Source organism: Herpailurus yagouaroundi, unplaced genomic scaffold (assembly GCF_014898765.1).
Source record: "Herpailurus yagouaroundi ecotype Mexico unplaced genomic scaffold, PumYag 141, whole genome shotgun sequence".
Lineage (NCBI taxonomy): Eukaryota > Metazoa > Chordata > Mammalia > Carnivora > Felidae > Herpailurus > Herpailurus yagouaroundi.
This window is the reverse complement of record NW_024412396.1, coordinates 34,665,175-34,685,205: the sequence shown is the minus strand read 5'-3', so window position 1 is coordinate 34,685,205 and position 20,031 is coordinate 34,665,175.

The following is a 20,031-nucleotide window of genomic DNA, read 5'->3' as shown; positions in this document are numbered from 1 at the left end:
GTTAAGCATCCGACTTCGGCTCAGGTCACGATCTCATGGTTCATGGGTTCAAGCCCCGCATCGGTCTCTGTGTTGGCACCTTGAGAGCCTGAAGCCTGCTTTGGATTCTGTGTCTCCCTTTCTCTTTGTTCCTCCCCGACTCATGCTCTGTCTCCCTCGGTCTCTCAAAAGTAAATGAATGTTAAAAAAAATAATAAAAGAAAAATTAAAAATAAAATAAATTTAAAACTTTATAATAAAACAAAAAACTGGTTGGAATGAGTTTTACTCCCCAAATCAGGTAAAAATCAGGAGACTTTTACTGTTAGCACCACTACACTTCTATTTTTTTTACTTCTAATAGCATGTATATGTCCATATATTAGTTATCCGATAAAATTAGTCTATGTTAGGGACCTTGGGTGGCTCAGTCGGTTAAGCTGCTGATTTCAGCTCAGGTCATGATCTCACACTCTGTGAGTTTGAGCCTCACATCGGGCTCTGTGCTGACAGCTCAGAGCCTGGAGCCTGCTTCAGATTCTGTACCTCCCTCTCTTTCTGTCCCTCTCCCACTCATACTCTGTCTCTCTCTCTCTAAAAAATAAATAAACATAAAAAATTTTTAATTAGTCTATGTTAATTATTATACCTATGGTATAATGTAATTACATAAAATTATGTATGTACACAGTAAAACTTGGAAAGGACTCCAGACAAATGAAAACAGTAGATGTTTCAGGCTTGTAAAATTATCGAAAAATTCCTTATTTGTGTTAATATTATGCCGCATGTGTAATAAATATTATTTCCTCCCACAAGTTGTTCACATGAGGCACAGGTAGATTTTTATAACAATCCAAGGGGGGCATTTTTTAAAAGGTAACCATGGCTTTTGATGATTAAGAGATTAGACCAGTGCAGAGCCTCGGTTGGGACCAGTTTGGCAGAGACTATCTGCAATGGTGAAACCAAATTATTTTAGCTGACCTTGGTGATGAAAGCTCTCTCTAGTTTTGCTTTTTGTTTGTTTGTTTTTTCTTTTACCTCCAGCACCAAGAACGAAAAAACAAAGGACAAGAACTAGAATGATCAGTACTTCTCTCTCCCTGAGATCCTGACCATATGCAGCTCAGGGTGTTCTATGCTTAAATAGCATAGCTAGGCCGATCATCACTTGACAGGTGAGGAGGCTGGCCTAGGGAGGGCAGGGCCCCCCAGACCAGTTACTTAGCACGGCCCTGCCACCCTGCCACATGATTTCCAAATGGGTGGACATTACCTGGATCATTAACCTTGACTCCCATATAAACCCAGCCACACTCAAAGAAGCTCAAAGCAATTTGGGGGAAGATTCCAAGTTGGACACAGAAATGTTGGTCAAGAGGTCCCTGGGGGAATACCAGGTCCCTGCTGGAACAATTAGCAACCACTTACTGACTCATTAAGTGCCAAACACTGAGCTATCCAGTTTATATGCATGATCATCCTGTCTGTGACCTTGCAAAGTAGATATTACACACACACACACACACACACACACACACACACACACACACACACTCTTCATTTTACAGAAAGTCTAAATGACTTACTTGTTCAAGACCACATAGCCCATCAAATAAGAGAGCTGAAATTCAAAACCACCAACTTTGATGATTCCAAAATCTGTACTTTTAACCTGTGTTCAGTATTTTTCACATACATTTCCATTTGACAGTTTTGGTTCTTTGGAACAGAGAAATGCAGATTTGGGGAGCATTTCTTTCGTGTTGGGAGAAAAAGACAAAAGTTCTCTCAAAACTCTGAATGCTGCAAACAGATTCCATAGAAAAGTAACCAGGCTTAATTCTACCCAAGTGTGCACAACATGGCCTTTAGGCAGTTGGGTGTGTTTTCCCCCCTCCCCCCAAGCAATTTATCACCCAAGCCACAGTAGCCTGTAATGTATGGCTTTAATATATTACCAAGGGAAAATGTTCTAATGATTTAGTGGGGTACACATCATTGGTATTATGAGGCAGCATTAATCAAAGTATGGAGTTGGCTTCTGAAAACCATTAGGTAAATCCCAAGCTCTATGCTTAATGTATGCACCTTGGACCACAGTCTGGAAGGAATGAAAAGATCTCATTGCTTTGCTTTCAAGTGCCCTCCTATTAGTAAAACTAATGTTTCTCTGTGTGTGTGTGTGTGTGTGTGTGTGTGTGTGTGTGTGTGTGTGTGCACATGTTACTTAAAATTTTTAAAGTGCATTTTAAGATGAACAACTGTTAAAAGGTCTCTTTACCATGAGTCTCTCTGAAGGAAGAAAGGCCAGTCCCCTAGTTGTACCTTCTGAGGAGGAAGGCTTGCCCTGGATTTCTAGCTTAATGGCCAACCACAGGAACTAGAATATAAAACCAGAAATCATTCATTTTTTTGCACTTTTTTTCATTAAGGTAGAATTTACATATAGGAAAATTCATTTTTTTAGTGAACACTTCTGTGTGTTTTGACAAACACATACAAAATTGTGTAATAACCATTACTACAGTGAAGACATAGAACAGTACCATTAGCATCCAAAATTCCTTCATGCCTTTTTTGTCTTTTTTTTAGATTAAAAAAAATTTAAAAATTTTTAAAAAGTAAAATAATTCTGACTTTTAGGGACATTGAGATGAATAGATTGTTTTACTTCTTAGGAAAATGTACTAAAGTAATGTTATTATCCATATTTGAATAATGAAATTTTCAATCTTTAGTAATGGCCAGTAGTAACTGAGCCAAAAAAGTTTTTTCTCCTTATAGCAGGAGACTACATTCACTCTCACAGAGAGTATGTTAGGTGAAGGACTGGAGTCCTTTACATTGTTAACTTTGCTTGTGCTGAGAACTATTAGGAAATATGGGGTTTTTTTCTTTTTTTATGTTTATTTATTTACTTTTTTTATTTTTCATTTTTCCAACATAATACTTAATTTTATTTTTTTCAATTTACATCCAAATTAGTTAGCATCTAGTACAACAATGACTTCAGGAGTAGATTCCTTAATGCCCCTTCCCCATTTAGCCCATCCCCCCTCCCACAACCCCTCCCGTAACCCTCAATTTGTTCTCCATATTTATGAGTCTCTTATGCTTTGTCCCCCTCCCTGTTTTTATATTATTTTTGTTTCCCTTCCCTTATGTGCATCTGTTTTGTTTCTTAAAGTCCTCATATGAGTGAAGTAATATGATATTTGTCTTTCTCTGACTGACTAATTTCACTTAGCATAGTACCCTCCAATTCCATCCATGTAGTTGCAAATGGCAAGATTTCATTCTTTTTGATTGCTGAGTAATACTCCATTGTGTGTGTGTGTGTGTGTGTGTGTGTGTGTGTGTGTGTGTGTGTATACATACCACATCTTCTTTATCCATTCATCCATCAATGGACATTTGGGCTCTTTCCATACTTTGGCTATCATTGATAGTGCTGCTAGAAAACATTGGGGTGCATGTGCCCCTTCAAAACAGCATACATGTATCCCTTGGATAAATGCCTAGTAGTGCAATTTCTGGGTCATAGTGTAGTTCTATTTTTAGTTTTTTGAGGAACCTCCATACTGTTTCCCACAGTGGTTGCACCAGCTTGCATCCCCGCCAATAATGCAAAAGAGATCCTCTTTCTCTGCATCCTTGCCAACATCTGTTGTTGCCTGAGTTGTCAATGTGAGCCATTCTGACAGGTGTGAGGTGGTATCTCATTGTGGTTTTAATTTGTATTTCCCTGATGATGAGTGATGTGGAGCATTTTTTCATGCGTCGTTGGCCATCTGGATGTCTTCTTTGGAGTAGTGTCTATTCATATCTTTTGCCCATTTCTTCACTGGATTCATTGCTTTTTGGGTGTTGAGTTTGATAAGTTCTTTATAGATTTTGGATACTAACCCTTTATCTGATATGTCATGGGCAAATATCTTCTCCCATTCTGCCGGTTGCCTTTTAGTTTTGCTGATTGTTTCCTTTGCTGTGCAGAAGCTTTTTATTTTGATGAGGTCCCAGTAGTTCATTTTCACTTTTGTTTCCCTTGCCTCTGGAGACATGTTGAGTAAGAAGTTGGTGAGGCCAAGATCAAAGAGGTTTTTGCCTGCTTTCTCCTTGAGGATTTTGATGGCTTCCTGTCTTACATTTAGGTCTTTCATCCATTTTGAGTTCATTTTTGTGTATGGTGCAAGAAAATGGTCCAGGTTCATTCTTCTGCATGTCGCTGTCCAGTTTTCCCAGCACCACTTGCTGAAGAGACGGTCTTTATTCCACTGGATAGTCTTTCCTGCTTTGTCAAAGATTAGCTGCCCATACTTTTGTGGGTCCTTTCTGGGTTCTCTATTCTATTCCATGGATCTGAGTGTCTGTTCTTGTGCCAGTACCATACTGTCTTGATGATTACAGCTTTTAGTATAGCTTGAGGTCTGGGATTGTGATGCCTCCTGCTTTGGTTTTTGTTTTCAAGATTGCTTTGGCTATTTTGGTCTTTTTCTTGTTCCATACAAATTTTAGGATTATCTGTTCTAACTGTGAAGAATGCTGGTGTTATTTTGATAGGGATTGCATTGAATATGTAGATTGCTTTGGGTAGTACCGACATTTTAACAATATTTGTTCTTCCTTTCCAGGAGCATGGAATCTTTTTCCATTTTTTTGTGTCTTCTTCAACTTCTTTCATAAGCTTTCTATAGTTTTCAGTGTATAGATTTTTCACCTCTTTGGTTAGATTTATTCCTAGGTATTTTATGGTTTTTGTGCAACTGTGAATGGAATCGATTCCTTGATTTATCTTTCTGTCATTTCATTGTTGGTGTATAGGAATGCAACCGATTTCTGTGCATTGATTTTATATCCTGCAACTTTGCTGAATTCATGAATCAGTTCTAGCAGTTTTTTGGTGGAATCTTTTGGGTTTTCCATATAGAGTATCATGTCATCTGAGAAGAGTGAAAGTTTGACCTCCTCCTGGCCAATCTGGATGCTTTTTATTTCTTTGTGTTGTCTGAGTGCAGAGGATGAGACTTCCAATACTACATTGAATAACAGTGGTGAGAATGGACATCCCTGTGTTGTTCCTGACCTTAGGGGGAAAGCTCTCAGTTTTTCCCCATTGAGGATGATATTAGCGGTGGGTCATTCACATATGGCTTTTATGATCTCGAGGTATGCTCCTTCTATCCTTACTTTCTTGAGGGTTTTTATCAAGAAGCGATGCTGTATTTTGTGAAATGCTTTCTCTGCATCTATGGAGAGGATCATATGGTTCTTGTCCTTTCTTTTATTGATGTGATGAATCACGTTCATTGTTTTGCAGATATTGAACCAGCCCTGCATCCCAGGTATAAATCCCACGTGGTCATGGTGAATATTTTTTTTAATGTATTGTTGGATCCAGTTGGCTAGTATCTTGTTGAGGATTTTTGCATCCATGTTCATCAGGGAAATTGGTCAATAGTTCTCCTTTTTAGTGGGATCCCTGTCTGGTTTTGGAATCAAGGTAATGCTGGCTTCATAGAGTTTGGAAGTTTTCCTTCCATTTCTGTTTTTTGGAACAGCCTCAAGAGAATAGGTGTTAACTCTTCCTTAAATGTTTGGTAGAATTCCCCTGGAAAGCCATCTGGCCCTGGACTCTTGTTTTTTTGGGAGAAATCATTCACTTTTTAAAAATAGTTTGACATCACTTGTTAGAGGGATAGTTTATGAATACAAAGCTGCTGAAAAGCAAACTGTGATGAAGGAAGTTGCAGAATGGGGACCCATGGACACCAGATTGAGAACACGATTGAGGGCGCATGCTCTGTTTCTTCTCTGTGACACTGTCTCCTTATTGACTATCCTGTTACACACACACACATACACACAGTCTGGTTTTTCTGGAATGGAGAGAGCAGCCTGGCAAGAGTTGTCAGTGCTGAAAAGAAAGAGAAGAGGCCCCAGTATAAAGACCAAATGCTGGCACTCATTGTCTAAATTTTCTTTTTTCAAACGTACCACCTGGCTCTGGTCCAATGTAAGAATGCATTTCTTTGCAACTTGAAATACGCTCTTACTAGCAAAAATTGACCAAGCAAAATACAAAAGATGTTCCCGAGAGCTGAGCTCCCACTTCTAGATTTGCTCAGGGAACTTCCCTATGCTAAGGAAGACAAGAAGCAGTATCTTCAGAGCTCAAAGGGCCAGTATTTCCCGGCTTCTTTCATGCTGCTGAGTGCCTACGTGTACCCAAGCAAGCCATCGCACCCTGTGCCCTGGGACAGATATGACGTGGCGAGTGGGTGGCCGAGCACGGGGAGTTGTTGATGAGAGAGACAGTGGACAATATCCTTTCCAAGGAAATGCCTTTCAAAGGTGAAGAAAAAAGCAAGAAAAGAGGTCAAATGTGATGGTAGGCCTGGGCAGCATTTAAATCTGAGAGATAAAGGTCCCTGCACTCTTGAAGCTAAGTGGATGAGCAGACATTAATCAGATAAAAACATAAATAAAATGTTAATTGTCAGATAGCCTGCAGCCTCTGTACTAATCACCATTTCCTTCAAAAGACTCCCTAGACTGCATTGGGAAATGACGCTTCTCCAGAGCTTTGCAGAGTTTTGTTAGTCTCTTTCCTCCTCCTGCACAAACACCCTTATCTTTATTTACAATTTATTTTACTAGTTTACATTCTTCAAGACCAGATGCTCCACCTGACCTGAGATAAGCTCTACTCACCAGAAGAGTGTCGCTATTACGGACCGATTGCCTTGTCGTGTGCGAAGGAAATCTACTTCATAAACAGATTAGTAACTGGATAATTTAGAATTTAACACATCATTAAAAAAAAAAAAAAAAACTACCAGTGATCTCAGAAACTGTTGGTGCATGTTCATGTGAGACTTTATTAACATGGCATTGTGCCTACCATCAACAGCTCTACACGCCATGTCCCTTCTACTGTATAAAAATAGTCCTATTAATTTGACTTCTACACTCCTACCCACAGGTGAGGAAACATACCTGCATCCTGGACAAAGCAACATTTGACATACAGTCTGTGAAACTTGAAGAATCTGCATATTTCCCTTTCATTTTCATGTGCACCACATTCTCTAATGACATTTTCAGCTGCTCTAGAAATCATTTACGTGATTGTTTATTTACCCAAATGCACTTCAGGAGCAGAAAATATCTATGTCAGACGGGGGAAGAGGCATGTCGAACATCTTCTTTTACAAAGCAATTTCCCAATTCACTCTGGTTTGTTGATTGAGCAGAATTGACTTGTAGGTGGTAAATCAAAAAAAAAAAAAAACACACACCTATGTTCTTTAAAAAAAAATCTTTTTTAATGTTTATTTACTTTTGAGAGAGTGAGAGAGAGTGCACGTGTGTGAGCAGGGGAGGGGCAGAGAGAGAGCGAGGGAGACAAGATCTGATCAGACTCTGCACTGACAGCAGAGAGTCTGATGCAGGGGCTCCAACTCACTGTGAGATCATGACCTGAGCTCAAGTTGGGCGCTTAACCAACTGAGCCACCAGGCGCCCCAGAGAAAAACCTATATTGTTGTTGGAAGCCCCATACGAGCCCACTGAGGCTACTAGTTTCTTGCCCCCCTGGATAAAATCTTAAGTGGGCCCATAGGCTTATCCACTCACTCTTTGATAATAACTAATATAATCACATTGTTACTTCATATATTCTCATGAATTCTTAGATGGTAGTAAAATTGTGAGGAATATAGGCAGGCCCCGCAGCTATCCACTCAGTCCTAGTTAAGAAAATTCCTCGGATCACTTACAATCACAAAGAAATCACAAAAAGGGAAATGCTCTGTCTTACCTTGAGAATTCTGAGCTGCACTGAAAGTTGAAACCTCTCCCCTCCCAGAGATCACAGCTCTGCAGTAGGAAGACCTATAGTGGGAAGATTCTTCTGTTTCTTTGTTTCTGTTTCTACCCTCCCCAGCTCACTAGCTTCCCCTGCTAGAAAGGTTGGAAGGTGGGGAGGCTAAGAGGAAAGAAGCATAAAAGATCTTACTTGACCGACACCAGTCTCACCTGGTGCTCCCTAAATTGGGTGAAAGGTTAAAGCTGACCACCCTGCTTGTGATGTGTTTCTGGGTTCTTCAGAGCTTGCAGCGGCAACATTAGACTATAACTCTCTTAACGTATGACATGCATTTCCTGCTGGCTGGTTGTTTTATTGCTTCCCTCAGCCCCAGGGAATTTAGTGTCCAGCCCCCGCTGGAGGTCACGTCACCCCTCTAGGTAGCCCTCTTGGAGGGATGTAAAATGTTTTCAGCAGGGCTCTCTCCCACCCTGCCCACCTCTGATCCAAGGAAGAACACTCACAGATCCTTGCACCTTCCCCTCCCCCTCGGTGGCCTGTATAGGGAGCTCCCAACTTCGAGTATAGGACAGTTGCTCTCCCTCTCTCTCCTCTGTTGCCTCAGGGTAAATGCCATGACCTCTCACCTTGAGATTCCTGAGACAGCAGTTCTCTGGGCTCCCCCAAACTCCCAGGACACAACAAGCTCTCCAACTGGTCTCCTTGAAGCTTTTTGCATTGGGTTGGACCCACGAAACTACCACCATCCCAAAACAGTCCTAAGAAGTTCTCCTGAATAGCCGGCATCAGCCTTTTACAATAATGAGATAGGCGTTGGGCTCTAGGTGATCACTACCCTCTCTGCAGGTGCTCTGTTAGTCGGGTAGCACCTCACTTTAGAATGGAGGCATACTTACCGACCGATACCTAGCTTTAGACTGGGAGAGTTCTTTTTATCTACTTGATACAGAAGGACTGATTCTCTCCACAGTTAGCAACTCAGCCCTCCTGGACATTGTCAGTGTAGCTGCCATACCAAACCTGAGTCCCAGAATGCCTCATTACACTGCCTGCACCCTGTGTGTTGAGTGTTGGGGACCATGTAGACCAAAGGGAACCATGATAAATCACAGCATAACCCAGTTTCTTCGGGAACAAGACTCACTTTCTTGGCCTTTCTCAAACAGACTTCAAAAGATACCCATGGATTGTCTTGAGGGGTTGACAAACCAACGTTCACACAGGCAGAGCCCTATCCACGGGGCTCACCCCTGAAACAGACACACAAAGAGGCTACCCTGCTCTCCTCTCTTAGGCTTCCTCCAGCCAGTTTAATGACTTTTATTTTGGTAGAACTGCTCTATACCAATTAAAAGTCCCAGCCAATGTCCTGGGCCAATTTTGGTCACTGAGCACCAGTCATTAGAGTCTAACTTTTATGGAAAGAAGACCTCTGAGGCCAGGTGAGCTTTAATTGCACCTCTTTTGTTAGTTCAGAGCTTCATGTTATGCCAAGAGAGCATTAGCCTCGTACCTTGTTTATACTAGAGAAGAATGAATGGAACAGAATTGCTCCTTTCCCCCCATTGCTAAATCACCCTTTTCTTAATAGGTCAAAGCTAACTTCTTATAAAACCTTAACAATGAAACATCACGCTTGAAAGAAAGTCTCAGGTTCTTGGCACTGAGCATTGCCAACGCTTCACGGTTGGATTTTCCCCTCTCAGCTAGCTGTTCCTCTTCCAGCAGGAATGCTTTCTGGTTTTTGTAGCCAAACGGGATGAGAGGAGCAAAAGAGCAAGAGGTATTCACGTAGTCGTGTTCCATTAAACTTCTCTAACACGCGCTTACTTACAGAATACCGTTGTGTATACATTTCGGATTTCAGTCCTGTAACGCAGGCCTGCTTGCAAGAAAGAGCAGATTAAAGAACCGATGTCTCTACGGGGAAGAGAAATAACATGTCAATTGTGTTTATTTGTTGGGTTACATGATTTATGCTTTCTCATGTGAAGATGGAACAGAGGGAAGAGGACACGTGACATTGTTTAGATAATCCCCAAAGAAAGTTGGAGTTCCTCCTTCAGGAAAAGGGTTGCCTTTCACTTAACATATAAATGGTACTGACAGCTCATGGGGAAGAGAAAGATTTCTTATGTTCTAAGAAATGAATTCAAGATGCACCTAATTTCGTCTCCAGAGCGAAGGATATTTAGCATTCTAAGGGAGAAAGGAAAAAAAAAAATGGGGGCGGGGAGAAATTCAGGAAGAATCCCATAAAAACGGAATTTAGGGACCCTTTTGTGAAGCTTTACGTTCATATAGATGTGAAAGGGATCAATGTAATTTGAGTTTAAAGTACATGTTGAAACGTCTTTAGTTGCCCCAAGCACATTTCAGCCTCACTTTGCTTCTCTTCCTAATTAACCCTCCGTCCTATCTGGGTGATTAAGTCAAATAAAACAATAATGCTGTGAAAAAACTTTAGAAAACTCTGACATGGAAAAGTAAATATGTTGATAAAGTTTCTAAATAGATATTCTTTTTTACCTAGCTGTTTTTTTTTTAAATGCTTATTTATCTTTGAGAGAGAAAGAGAGAGAGAAAGGAAGACAAAGTATCCCAAGCAGGCTCTGCACTGTCAATGCAGAGCCCTATACGGGGCTCAAACCCATGAACTGTGAGATCATGACCTGAGCCGAAACCAAGAGTTGGATGCTCAACTGACTGAGCCACCCAGGTGCCCTTCTTCTTCAATTGGGAAAACAGATGGCCAAGAAGTGCCAATTCGAGCTCTGCTTGTATAATCCATGATTTCACAAGGCTCCAAATTGGTGCATATAATTATTATGAAAAAGTACCAAAAACCTTTTGTGTATTAAAGGACTATGGTCTTGTGCTAGGTGTTACATTTATTTTTTCCTTAAAATCATCATCGCTGCTTTGCAGGAAGTTGCATTCTAAGAGAGAAGATCCAGATGTGAATGTGTAGCCAGAAAAGGAGAACCAACCCAAAACAAAACTATGCTTTACTGACTGCGCTTCAGAAGAGAAACATCACAACCTGTACACGCACTTCTCATCACTGATTAGTGTTACTGCAACAACGCATGCAGTGAAAGTGAAGATACAGCTATGTACCTCCCAGAAACCTATTGGGGGACAACTTACACCATGTTAGCACTTAGAGGATGGGAACCACATCCTGTTGTCCCCATAGAAACCCTCCTGTGGATGGTCTCCCTGTTCTAAACCAAAGTCCTCGAAAGCAATCACAGAATGAGGCTATCAATTCATGGTGAAACACACGTCCCTTTTCTTATTGGAAGTTTAAAGTCCCTGAGCCTTGACGTGCATTCATCTCACAAGCAAGAGCTTTGTTTACAACATTTAATAGCAAAGGGGTCTTAGGTTAATGCCAAGAACCAGATTATTACCTCTTAAAAACTTATCCTCCCAAAGGAGAAAGACTCTTATAAGGAGGGGAAGATTTCAAAGTTGCTTTAGAACTGTACCTCTGGGTGTTATCTTTCAGGCATCATAAAGCATTTGGATTCAGCTGCTTTTTGATCCAAGTAAAACACTTCTAAAGATAAGTGAGGTTTGCTTCCTCAGTTAAGGATATCTTTAAGTGACAGATGCCGGATAATAAAAGGCCTTTTTCAGGAGCACATAAACCGGAACAAGGACAAACAAATTTCAAGACTGTGGAAAGATTGAGAAACCTAACAGGACACTTCACATTTAACACATTCTCAACGGACTTCAGACTTCCTGGCAGTTCCTGAACTATTTCCCATGAAGCAAGGCATCATATATCAGTGTCAAAACACACTCTGGCTGATACTTTCCATAGCACTAGGACTAGTCCTCAATAATGCAGGGTACATGAGAACCAGCCTGCGGAAGAGGAGGCAAGTTTCACTTGTGTGAGTGATCTCACCGTTACCAGTTGTGCATATGCATTCATTCACTTGTTCATTCAAGAAGCATTTTCAGGTCTCTGTCCCATGGTAATGGTTCCCAATCCTGGCTAACCATCGCAATCACTTGGGCGCTTCCACCAGCTGTTGATTTGGTAAGCGTGGCGGAGGCCTGAGCGTGGTAGTTTTTAAGTGGTCCAAAGCCAGAATTAGAATGACTCTTTGAGTATTTTAGGATATCATTGGTGAGAGAGGGAGTGAGAGTGCAGTGGGAGATCATCTTTTTTCTCCAAATTCTCGCTAGGGCCAGTGGTGGAAAGATCGATGACTGAGGAAAGAGAAGGAAGGAGAAGGCTAAAAAAGGAACGTGTGGCTACCCTTCCCTCACCACTTTACTGAGGCTCCTATTCCAGCTTCCAGTAATGTTAAAGTATCTCATAAAAGACCAACTCTCTGGCCAGTGACAATTATAATCTGGCCAAAATACAAAAAGCAATCGTTGGAAGGCACTGAAGAGTGATCACCAGCAGGCAGGAGCTGGAGAACATTCGTACCTTGAAAGAAAGAAAACACACTTGTTGAGATCCGTATTTACCTGGCCACTTCCCAGTGCCCATGACCATGGAGGATACACTCAAGCAAAAGGGGCAGTCTGGCTGGGCTTGGAAGTCAGAATCAGAGTTCAGGGCTCTCAGAAAGGCTGAAAATTGAGCAGCAAAGATTTCCATAAAGAAGGGAATAGATGTGGAGGAGATGTGAAGAGCCTCGATATTTGCATACAAATTCTCAAACCCTTAGCTGATCCTTGAAGTGCACATGTGCTGGGTGAAAATCTAAGAACACAGTGGAAAGCAACAGCTGGAAGCCTGAAGGAGCTGGGCTGAGATGTCAACAGTTGCCTGATCCTGGGAAGACAGTTTAGGATTCATGCACCTCCAACTTAGAGGCGCTTGGTAAACAATTTGAGCATTCCACTGAAAACCTCAAAGGGTCATAGCTTAAGAATAAAGACCGCATCCAAAGGTTAAGGGCTATGCTTATGAACGCTAACCCTATCAAGATTCAAAGAGATCCTTATGGACTCCTGCCTAAATTGCCCAAGACTTACTCAAAACTGAAGAGATCTCAGGTCCAATCCCTCTTTGATTTTTTGGTTGCTTGTTTGTTTTAGAACGTGGGCTACTTTATACTTGTATCAGTCCTTGCAATGCTCACATTGCTAAGAAATAAACCTAATGGAAAATGATTTGAGACCTCAGATCCGTCAATACAATTATGATTCTTAAATGTATGATATTCCTACAAAATACGATCTTGTCCTCCATGAGTAAATATTTGATGGCAGAGGATATATAGGTAGCCTTCTTTAGTAACCAGAAGTTAAGGAGAATTGGTACTTGCTTGCTTCATATACAAAAATCATGGGACTTGAGGACATATAGAATTATACTCATGTTTTTCTCAGTGTCCAAAACCAAATAAGTGATCTTAATTTGAGTTTTCCATGAGAATGCACTCTAATACATCAGGTAGATATTAATTGCTGTGTTCTCCTAATCTAAGTGGTTCACAGGATAGGATGACTTCAAATATCTCTTACTACAACAGGCAGAAAAGGGACATAAAATATCCAGAGAAAAGTTACAACTGGGCATAATTTTGACTTAAATAATTGGAAAATTGTAACTACATAATTTACAAAATAACTACAAAATTCGAAACTAAATAATTTTGGTCATGAACTGTTCATAGGTAGACACTCCCTGTCTTCCAAACTAAAAAATACTCCCTTATAGTCAAGACCCCAACTCAAAGACAACTGAGAGTATTTTCAGGACTACCCTTAGAAGAGCTTACCAAGACACGTGTTCAGAAGCATTCCCATGGGATGCTAAGGTAGAACTCTATACTTCGCATATCCCTAACTGTGACCCTTCCTCTCCGATTGTTCAGGAAAGACCAGACTGCCTGATGGGGAGTGTTAACTGGGCAGAGGTTCACACCAGAAGTTTATTCCCTATCTGAACAAATCTCTTGATCTGGTAGCTACAATATACCCATCCTGTATGGGTATACAATATACCCATATGGGGGCAGCAGTGACTAACTGACCAAAGCTTCTACACTAGGCTGATTAATGCTGACTTCTACACAAACTCCACATTCCACCTGCCAAGCAATCCCGATACTTCTAGGCAATACTCAGGTTTTCTCTGTCAGCTAATTATGTCATACTGACTATGAAATCCTTCTATTACCCACTTTGCACACCTCAATTTAACACCATTCACATTTTAATCCCACCACTTACTACCCCTTCTAGATGAAAAGGAAACCATGACTTTTAATGGTACCTTCAGCACAAAGAATGCCTAGGTCCTATTAAAGCTAAACACATGCCTGCCCTATTACCCAGAAATATACCCAAAAGAAATTAGTGCATCTGTCCACCAAAATAAATATACAATAATATTCAGAGCAGCTTTGTTCATAGCAAAGAGTAGCAACAACCCAGATGTCCATCAACAGTAGAATGAATAGACTGAGGAATATTTATACAATGGAATGCCACATGGCAATAAAAAATTAAACAAACTATTGATACATGCAAAAACATGTATGGATCTCACAGACATTATATTTCACACAAGAAGCCAATAAGAAATTAGTATATACTATATGATTCCACTTACATTCAAAAATAAGCAGAACTAACTGATGGTGATAAAAGTCAGAATGGTGGGGGGCATCTGGGTGGCTCAGCTGGTTAAGCGTCCGACTCTTGATTTCAGCGCAGGTCATGACCTCATGGTTCGTGAGTTCGAGGCCTGTATCGGGCCCTACGCTGAGAACACGGAGCCTGCTTGGGATTCTCTCCCTCTCTCTCTGCCCCTCCCCTGCTCACACTTGCTTGCTCTCTCAAAATAAATAAATAAACTTTTTTTTTTTTTTTAAGTCAGAATGGTGGTTACCTCTGGATGAGGAGGGGTGTGTTTGACTGGGAAGGGGGCAGAAAGGAACCTTCTGAGGTGCTAGGAAATGTTCTGTCTCTATGCAGAGGTACATATACACACATGAAAATTAAATGAGCTCTCACTACTAGTACTTTTCTGTATAAATTATATACTTTGGCAAAAAGTAAGAACTATACACACAGAATGGCCAGGTCAAATCCTAATCCTGATTTAGTACTATTTGTAGACGGCTCTTATCTTAAAAATGACAAAGGCATTTCCTGTGCAAGATACGCTGTCACCACTGAACATGCAGCTACCAAAGCTGCTCCCTTGCTTAATGTTCCATCTGCCCAAGTAGATGAACTAACTACTACAACTTGACTTTGCACTCTGGCAAAAGAAGAAATGGTAAACATTAAACGTAGAGTAAATATGAATTTTGAATCACTCATAGCTTTGGGAGGTTATGGAAACAAGGTGTAATTATTTTTACTCCTTAAGGTACCTTGATCAAAAATGGTAAAGATATTAACGATTCATTACATCTATTCAATATTTAAAAAAATACATCGTTAGGGTAGACACAGCAACATATTATCCCAGAAACTAAGGAACACCCTTATTAATTCACGTGCTAAATGAGCAGCTTTTGTTATCCCAACTATACTTTCCACTAAACTTGGAAAGAAAATTGGCTCATTTTAGACAGGCTATAAGTGACTCATAACAATCAACCCAACCTTTTCTGCAAAGCAATACTGGCAATTACAAGGACATATTCTCCATGAAGATAGGTTCTGGCAATCTCCAAACTGCTGCTCAGGAGGACCACGACCCATCTATGGAGGCTAATTAAATTGCCCCATGATTGTTTGCATAATGAGAGAATCTAATGAAGTTCCACAGTAAATACCTAACAAAATACGTTCTTCAAAATTTCACCAGGAATTGGCAGAATCATGTCTTACCTATAACTAATATAACCCCGGTAAGCCTGAAAAGGCAAAACAAAATACAGAAACTCCTCAAGACCCTGTGAGCATTATCAGTGGATTTTATACAACTACCCAGTTCTCAGGCAATAAATCTATATCATCAATAGTCTGTACATTTTCAGGATGAGTAAAACCCGTTCCTTGAAAAGCTACTGATGTTACAGAAGGGAAATAATGCTAGACTTTGTGTTCTGAACACAGGGAATTCCTACTCTCCTATCCAGTGGGTGAGGAACTCATTTCACTGTAACAGTAATACAGGAACTCTGCAGGATTTCTCTCCTAACACAAAAACTTTACTCTCCATTCCCCAATGATAGAAAGAACAAATGAGATACTGAAGCTAAAACTTGCCTCAATCTGGAATTGACTAGCTACCGACTATGGGATAAATCTGACCTGCATACTGTTTTCATATGGTCCGTGAGCAAAAAATAAAAAATAAAATAAATAAATAAAAGTTTTTGCATGTTTTAAAAGTTTCCTTAAAAAAAACAAAGAAGAGGGGCACCCGGGTGGCTCAGCGGGTTAAGCATCTATCTGACTTCGGCTCGGGTCACGATCTCCCGGTTTGTGGGTTCGAGCCCCGCGTTGGGCTCTGTGCTGCCAGCTCAGAGCCTGGAGCCTGTTTCAGATTCTGTGTCTCCCTCTTTCTTTGCCCCTCCCCTCGCACTCTCTTTTTCTCTCTCTCGAAATAAGTAAACGTTAAAAAAAAATTAAAAGCAAAGAAGAAAAAAGAACATGTGACAGCAACTACATGTGGCCTGCAAAGCCTATATGATGTTAACTAACCTGGCCCATTACTGAGAAAACTTGCTGACACCAGTTCTAAACTATCAAAAATTCTTAATCTGGTTTAGCCTAATGTTCTGTCACTAGTGTTAATGGCCACACAATCATCTCCCCGGGACAAGATGCCCTAAGCGATTGAGAACTCCACCTGTTACTGTCTTTTGTTGCAGGCAGACTTAGCTAAATATTGTCAGCAGTTTATCTGGAATATCATCGTATCCTCAACATGTACAAGCCACCTTTTTGAAAGAGACGTCACCTAAATCTTCATATAACTTCTAGCACAGTGGCCAGGTCTGCTAGAAAAGACATCAGTGTGCGTTAAATTGCAAAAATGGCCACAAATTCTTCCCACATGTATGCTCCTTTATCTGTGACTGTGCAGATCTTCCTAGGGAGAGACAGAGAGACAGAGTCTATTTCTGTACTCTCTGAGTCTGGGCTTGGACATGTGACTTGCTTGGCCAACAGGGCATTAACACCATGATGTAAGCAGAGGCTTGCAAACTGCTTGCACATCAGAACTCACCCTCTCTTGCTGCTCTTAGGAACCCTCACACCAACACCGTGTGAATGAGCTCAGGCTAGCCTGCTATATGATGAGACACATGGCCCAGATACCTGCGTTGCCTTGCCAACGGCCAGCGACCACCAGGCATGAGAGTGAGGCCATCAACTACTAACAGAGTGTAAATGCATGCATGTGACCTGACAGCATCAAGAGGAGCAGGGCCAATCTGTCCCCGCTGAGCTCAACCAAATTGCTCATCCACAGAGTTATGAATATATAAATGGTTGCTTTAAGCCACCTAGTTTTGGGGTGGTTTGTTTTGCAAACACAGTGATGCAGATGCAAAACTGCTTTAGAACATTACCAGAAGGAGGCGTTTTAGGCCCTATTGACAACAGTTTGAACAGTCCACTCGGGGGTTAATATGTCATAATGAAAATGAACTTCCAGGGGCGCCTGGGTGGCTCAGTGGGTTAAGCGTCTGACTTCAGCTCAGGTCATGATCTCGCGGTCTGTGGGTTCGAGCCCCGCGTCGGGCTCTGTGCTGACAGCTCAGAGCCTGGAGCCTGTTTCAGATTCTGTGTCTCCCTCTCTCTCTCTCTCTGACTCTCCCCCGTTCATGTTCTGTCTCTCTCTGTCTCAAAAATAAATAAACATGAAAAAAAATTTAAAAAAAAAAAAAGAAAGAAGATGAACTTCCAACTCAGACCGACGGACTTCCACTCCCATGAGTGACTGCAAGTTGAGGCTAACCGGAAAAACTTCCCAAGGCAGATGGCTTCAAGGCACAAACAGCTTACGTGAGACCTTCAGATCAAGGAGATGACTTTGGAAGTGCCAATTCCACCCACGACAATGAAACAAAAACAGAACTTTTTTTTTTATGCCCAATTAAAATGACTGACTTCCTTGTAAGATTGCTAATGTGTAACTATGGGCTACCGCTTTCCTTTTCTATATTCTCTATAACTCTGCTTTTCTTCATTTCCTTTACCTTGTTTCTGAGAATGATCAAACCACGGCCTCCTCTGCTAAACTGACCTCTTAGTGAACCTGTTACCCATTTTGAACTCCAGAGGTCACTCAAATCATGGGAACACCTCTGCTTTAATGCTGGCAAACAACCCCATCAAGGATAAGATCTGAACATCATCTCTATACTTTAGAACATACAGCAAATATTTCCAGACCCAGACACTCAGGCTGGTTGCTCTATAGAATTACACACAGCCAATATTTTATCCAAAGAGCAAAATCAATCAGCTCTTCAAATAATCCTGGGTGTCTATGGTACTTTCAGGACCCATGCAACTGTTGGAGAAAATGACCAAAGGAAATAAAAATACACAGCAAGCTCACCGAGAAATCCCATACAACAACAGTAGAAATACCTCCTATATTACAACTTACATACTAACTCTTAAGGTAACACCTTGTGAAACATAGAAAGGAAAAATGCCCTTGTTCAGAAAAAGTATGCTACAAAGTGTCGACTGAAAGAGTTACCACTGTCATCATAATTCAGGGGAAAAGACATACACTTTCAACTCTATGTATAGATCATATCAATTATGTAGCACCAGGCCTGCTCTTTATCTGTGACTTCTGTGTATACTGTTCTTGGGATTTCTTACTGGCTACTACGAAGTTTTAAATCCTGTTTAGTCCCAACCATCTGGGTCTCTTCAGAGGTCTCAAAGGCGTGACCTTCCAGAAGTCAGAGGAGTTTGAGGGGATTTTACCTTGGTTAGGGCTCCCTGAATTCGAGAGATGCATCAGGGACTTATCCTTCACAATGGCTGAAATTAAAAATGAGACCATACACATCACAGAGACCCAGGAAAAGAGCTTTGATTTGCTTGCTCCCTTGGCAATTAATGGACCATTACACAGTTTTATAATATTTATTGGCCTCACAATGGGGGGCATCTGCACTCTGGCTATATTTCCTATTGTTTCTAGGTAAACACTTCAGGACAAGAAAAAAAATGTCTTTAGAGAAGACAGACACATGCTGATTATTCTCAAAGGTTTGACAGTATGAGACTTGGAATCTATTCTCCCGGCATGGACTAGGTCACATGAAAAAAACTGGCCTTCTGAACTTTTCTACAACTATAATGATGGGATTTCTCATAATAATGATCCTGTTTGTCTTTCTCCAATGCATTTTCAAGATAGTCTTTAAGAGGGCAACCGAAGTGTGATGACTAAATGATGATTCTATATTAGAAGAATCTAGAAGGTTGTGTTCAACCTTCATACCCTAGGATGACAAATCCTTATATGGCTGCCCAGCCTGGTCCATAAGTATTGTTACCACACTGCATGCCCAATGCTCTTCATAGTTAATTTTTGTTAAACAGCACACATAGGAACATATGGTAGAAAGCAGTATTTCCGTGGGATTTCTCAGCAATATCACAGAAATACTAAGGATTCGGCTCCCACTATTGTTCAAGTTACTCATCTATTAGGAAATACCAGAACATCAGGGCAATTTTTTAAAAGATAAAAATGTTTCAACAGCAGAATTATTCTTGGATTAGGGATCGTAATCCACCATGAACTATTTCATTAATTTGACAGAAAAACATTTTGAGTTTTTCATAGAAAAGCCATAAAACTGATCTAAATACATGTTTAGCATTTAAAAAGCAAAATTAAGAGACCAGGACTAGGCAAGTGATAAGAAATACACTGAGCTAATCATCTTTTGAAAATCAAAACATTTATGTACGATTCTATTAGTGTGCACAAAAAGCAAATTTATTTTAGGATGTATACCAAGGGAACATTTTGAATGCCTGCTATCCTGGTGTTAAGGCACGTAAGCCCAGCAATATTCACAGCCTTGATCTTGACAGAGTCTGCCTCTTAGTAGCATGTCTCCTGAAACGTTCATTCTAGAAGTTGGAAATTATAAAGTGAAGTTTTTCAAAGCTTAGAACATCAAAAATGCCATTTAATTTACTTTACACACATAGGTTATTCCAAAAGATTTGAGGTGGTGGGAGAGGAATATACAGAGTAATACTAGCCAGAAATAATCCCATAAAAA